The following is a 6,038-nucleotide window of genomic DNA, read 5'->3' as shown; positions in this document are numbered from 1 at the left end:
AGTTCTGTGTATCTGCTGCTCTGTGGCAGTTGATGGCTGGCATCTGATGTGGTTTTTTTTTGTTTTTTTTTTTTTTTAAATATTTATTTATTTATTTTGTATACAATATTCTGTCTGTGTGTATGTCTGCAGGCCAGAAGAGGGCACCAGACATCATTACAGATGGTTGTGAGCCACCGTGTGGTTGCCAGGAATTGAACTCAGGACCTTTGGAAGAGCAGGCAATGCTCTTAACCACTGAGCCATCTCTCCAGCCCCTGATGTGGTTTTTAAAGTGGAGGATGGGAGGGGCCATTGCATGCCACAGCATGTGTCCCGGAGTCAGTTCCTTCCCTGGTCGGGTTGAAGTGGGTCCTCTCCTCGTATGTTTCCCGTTGTACTGTGTACCCCAGGCGGGCTGGCTTGAGAGCTTCCAGCTTATTCAGCTTTTTCATGTGAGCTCTAGGAACTCAAATGACAAACTCAAGTTGTCGGGCCTACAAACTAGTGCTTTGGTCCCCTCAATAATCTCTCCTGAGATCCCTTTGATGTGGCTTTTGCACATGTTAGAGTTGAAAGAATTTTTCCAAAGGAGGATTTTGTCTTCTTTAAAGTAGCATCAAGATATTTTTAGAGGGGCTGGAGAGATGGCTCAGCGGTTAAGAGCATTGCCTGCTCTTCCAAAGGTCCTGTGTTCAATTCCAGCAACCACATGGTGGCTCACAACCATCTGTAATGAGGTCTGGTGCCCTCTACTGGCCTGCAGGCATATATGCAGACAGAATATTGTATACATAATAAATAAATAAATATTTAAAAAATAAGAAATATTTTTAGAGAAAATGACATTTTAACAGTATAAATTATTCTCTTGTGATATAAGTTAAGTATAGATTTGACTTGGTATAATCTAATATAATTACTCTTCCTTTCCCAACAGTGATAGAGATGTACTGTTTTTTTAGATATTTATTTTATGTCTATAGGTGTTTTGCTTGTATATATGTACACACTTGTGTGCCTGCTGCCCACAGAAGTGAGAAGAGAATATCAGATCCCTCAGGACTGGATTTACAGAGAGTTGTGAGCTGTCATGTGGGTGCTGGTACTCAAACTCTGGTCCTCTTGAAGAACAGCCAATGCTCCTAACTGCTGAGCCAGCTCTCCAGCCCCTGGTAATAGAGATTTAAAACAAGGACAGTATCATATACTGTCATACACAAAATCTTAGTGAGGTTCTGTGTCATCACACTGGAAAGTGTTAAATACCTTTGCTAACCACTGTCCTTGATCTCAGAGCCAGGGTGGAGGCTACAGTAATGCCGCCTTTCACTAGAGTGCCTACACTCACTCTGTGGCTGCTGAACTGTCTGTCAGGTTTCTCTAAGTCAAAAAAGAATGCAGTTGACAGCTAAACAGGTAAGACTTTGTACTTTTAAGATAGTCTATCTAGATTTGGAAGACAGAAGGCCATTGGCCAGGTCCTAATACATGAGCCTTTTGTGGGAACATTTCATATCTGAACCTGGGTAAGCATGGAGAACTGTGAGAGCACATGGAAAAATCAGTGATTCTGGGAGGAAGTGGTGGCCCAGCTTCAACCTGGAGGGAAGTGGGAAAGCCAGAAAAGATACAGAGAGCAGTGCTCCCAGCAGTGGGTACAGTATGCTTCAGCTGGGAGACAAGAACTCGGGGACTGCAGGTTGTTAATGCGTGGCATAGCTATGAGTAATAAAAAAATCTCCTTAAGCCTTCATCCCGAGCATGGTGGAGAGTCATTGCAAAGGAGCTAAACCACAGGGTCTCAATGTCGAATGGTTCACAGAATGACTCGTAGACAGCTGTGTGGAGTAGCCTGGGGAATGGGAGCAAATGCAGAGGCAGCCATATCTTAGCCCCATTGTTGGTTTGTACTGTAGACCAAACCCAAGGCCTTTCTCATATTAGGTATCAGTTCTACCACAGAGCTCCAGGCTAGCCCTTGGTCTTCTGAAGAGGTCTCACTGTGTAGCTCAGTCTAGTTTTGAACCAGATCTTCCTGCCTCGGCCTCTGGGTATACACCTTATTCTATACTTACTGTTAAGTGACCTACAATCCAGCTCTCTTTACTTAGCCATTCTTCCCCTGAGTGGTGTTCGAAGTCTAGGACCCTACACCATGGTCACAATCTAAGTGATTCTTTTTTTTTTTTTTTTTTTTTTTCCTGGTTTCTCGAGACAGGGTTTCTCTGTGGTTTTGGAGCCTGTCCTGGAACTAGCTCTTGTAGACCAGGCTGGTCTCGAACTCACAGAGATCCGCCTGCCTCTGCCTCCCAAGTGCTGGGATTAAAGGCGTGCGCCACCACTGCCCGGCCTAAGTCAGTGATTCTTAACCTGTGGGTCAAGACCCCTTGGGAGTCAAATATCAGATATCCTGCATATCAGATATTTACATTACGATTCTTAATAGTAGCAAAATTACGGGAGGGTCGCATTATTAGGAAGAGTGAGAACCACTGCTCTAGTGGTGCCAAACAAACAAAAGACTGAAGCACAGATCCCAGCCATAGAACTGTTTGCTCTTGACCTGAGTTTTCAAGTCACATTTCCAGTCTGTTTTACCACTGTCTTTGGTTCCACAGCCACAGCGCAGGTTGCCCTCAGCTGCTGAGCCCCTCCCCCAGGCTTCCTGTTGATAAGTGTCCTGTCGTCCTGGTTGAGTACCATCAGCTCCAATTACCTTTTTAATCTTTCCTTGACTATTTGTTCTACATTAGCCTGGAGCTGAGGTGTGGCCTGCGATAAAGGCTGAGACACTGAGAACTGTGTTGTCTTCTGTGGAAACCTGACTTGTACAATTAGTATGGCTTTTGACATTGTATAATTGTGACTTCTGGGGCACGGTTCCTACCTTACTTGAAATTCCTAGTTATCAAAGCTCTTTTCATGTGTTTCTCTGCTAAGTGCCCTGCCTGTGCTCTTAGTGACTGATTCGTTTAGAACAGGGATTTTTTTTTTTTGCAAATGCATGCGTATGTGAACTTTCCGGTGTAATCCATGAGTGGGAGGCGGAGGTCAACATCAGTGTCCTCTATTGCAGTCCATCTTAGTTTTTACACAGGGTCTCGCTGGAACTGGAGTACAGCTATGTGTCTAAACTGGCTGGCCGAGCCCCCCGAAATCCTCCCGCTTCTTTGCTGCCTCCCCCCACTGGAATTGCAGGCCTATGGTAGGCTCCATGCCCTACTTTTTATGTAGGTGCCGGGGATCCAAACTCAGGTCCTTGTCTGCTCAGTCCTCTAGAACAGGAATTCTTAACCTTTCTCTGTGCCACAGACATTTTTGGAGATCTTAGGAAGACTATGGAAACCCTTCTCAGAATTATGTTTTCAAATGCATAAAACTAAATATGAAGGATTGCAGGAAACTTAAAATTAAATGCTTATCAAAATATTTTCAAGACTTTGAAATAGTAATGTATATGATTTTGTTCACACAAAACAACATCCAAAGCATTTTTTTAAGTCATGTTTAAAACTTCTACAGCGGGCTGGAGAGATGGCTCAGAGGTTAAGAGCATTGCCTGCTCTTCCAAAGGTCCTGAGTTCAATTCCCAGCAACCACATGGTGGCTCACAACCATCTGTAATGGGGTCTGGTGCCCTCTTCTGGCCTGCAGGCATACACACAGACAATATTATATACATAATAAATAAATATTAAAAAAAATTAAAAAAAAAATAAAACTTCTACAGCAATGTGGGCTCTGCTGGTGATGATGTCACAGGCCTGCTAGTCTTCAGTTAAAATCCAGTGACCATTGAGTTAACTTTTTCCCTAGCCATGTTCACCTAACCTCTGGTTGTCTGAGTTTTCTTTGACATATTAAGATACGTTGTTGCTGTTTGTTTGTTCAGTTCAGGTTGTTGGATCGACTTCTTGCTTCTGTGTGTGCTTTCTGGACCTAGACTGTTTGCAGGGTTAGCAGTAAATGAGGACTTGAGTAGAAAGGAGTCAGCACCTGACTGGAAAGGTCCCTGTAGGTGCACCGCATCACTCTCCCTGTAGGTACACCGTGTCACTCCACCTGGAGCACCGTGTTGCTTGAGTTCATAATGCGCAGGCGGGTGGGCTTTAACACCTGAATTAATCAAGTATCTAATTAGGTAATTCACTGGGGGGTTTATTTGTTGACACCCTCATAGCAGTCTTCTATGTACCTACAGAACCATAACGCTCTCCCAGCTGAGCTCTTTGGCTGAGGAATCCTGACGTCCCTGTAAGGGAAGCAGATGGACGACCCTCTCCATCTTGGTGCGGTCTTGGGGGAGATGAACTGCTGCAGTCCCAAGGTGTGGAAAGCAGGATCCTGGGGAGCGATGAATGCTGAGCTAGGGGTTGGGCCACTTTTCTAGACAGCTAGATACCGGTCTCCCCAGCTCCTGGCCTCTGTAGTTGGGCTGCCCATTTAGTTTAGATGCTTCCATTGCTAAACCCCGGCTCTCAAGAATCTCTCTGACTGGAAGCAGGTGGAGACACCCAGAACCCAGAGGGTGGACTTACTCATTCCCCCACAACTCTTGTTCTTACCCATTCTCCCGATGCAACAACTGAGGTTTGGGGAGATTACTACCTGTCTCCTTAGTACCTTGTTAGTCAGAAGGAAAACCAGGTCTGTCTGATGCAAGCCGGGCATCCCATGTCCAGTGGGTCCCTCCTGCCTTCAGCAATCTGTGGACAGAAGCTAAGGAATGCCAGGAAAAGTAAGACCAGAAGGAAGAGTGCCAACAAAGGCTTCAGGAAGGGAGACAGATTTTAAAAGGTAGGGGGAACCTGCAGAATCCCTCAAACAAGTGACCAGGCAGCGGGGTTTACAGCTCATATGACAGGCTGCTCAGATCAGGGTTGGTGGCTCATGTCTGTTACTTTACCATAAGAGAGCTGAGGCAGGTGGATTACTATAAGTTCAAGGTGAGTCCCCCCCACCTCTTAAGAAAGGAAACCCTCTTCTTGCCTTTGCAGGTACCAGGCACACACATGGTACACAGGCAAACATACATGCAGACAGAACACTCATATACACCAATAACTTTTTTTAAAGAAAGAACAAAGGGGCTGGAGAGATGGTCACTGGTTAAGAGTACTTGCTGCTCTTGCAGAGGGCGTTCAGTTCCCGCTACCCATGCCAGGCATCTCAACGCAACCTATAACTCCAGGGGATCACAGCTCTTTTCTGGACTCTGCACAAGTGTGGCACACACACACACACACACACACACGTCATAAAAAGGGAGGGGAGTGGTGACGGAATTCACAGCCAGAGCAGTAGCTGTCCAATGCCATAGGCCTAGCAGATTCACAGAGGTTCTGAGAAAATCACTTTACAGAGCTTCGAAATCATCTGTCTGCTAGCTCTACGCTGGCCTCTACCCTATCTCTGCAGCACCATGGACATCCATGTCTACCTCTTGAACTCCCAGGGACCAATAGCAACAGTATGGAGGTCTTTAGCAAGCATTTCTACGACGTCTGTGATCTGGCCCTAGGGTCCAGCCTTCATGGGACCAGGTAACTGAGATAAGCTGCCTGCCCTAGGGTAAGGCGGGGCTTCCTATTCTACTGGTCATCTGGGACTCAACATGCTTGAGTCACATTCCAGGCAGGCCACCCGCCCATACCAACAGCCTGCACCTCAACTATGGGAAGAAGGGGCCCACCTGGGGCAAGGGTGCACTTCACTGCCTCTGAGCCCCAGCTATGGCAGAACCTGCCTTTTTATCCTGAGTAATTGTGCCGCTGTCAAGTGATGCTGTGATCATGTGTGGTGGAGCCCTAATATGTTCCCACAAAACAGAAAAACCTATAAATCAATAAGGGAAAAAAGCACTTATTAAAAAGTGAGCAGCCTGCATGAACAAGCTACCCACCAGAGAAGAAAATCCTCATGACATGTATAACAGGACCAGCAGTGGGGAGGGCTACCAGGATCCCAGCTGTGGGCTGAATGACGCAGGCCTGTGGCTTGCAGTCCTGGCTCTGCCCTGTCAGATCAGCACCTTGCACATAATGCTGCTAGACCTC

Source organism: Chionomys nivalis, chromosome 11 (assembly GCF_950005125.1).
Source record: "Chionomys nivalis chromosome 11, mChiNiv1.1, whole genome shotgun sequence".
Taxonomy (NCBI): Eukaryota; Metazoa; Chordata; class Mammalia; order Rodentia; family Cricetidae; genus Chionomys; species Chionomys nivalis.
Note: the sequence above shows the minus strand (reverse complement) of the source record.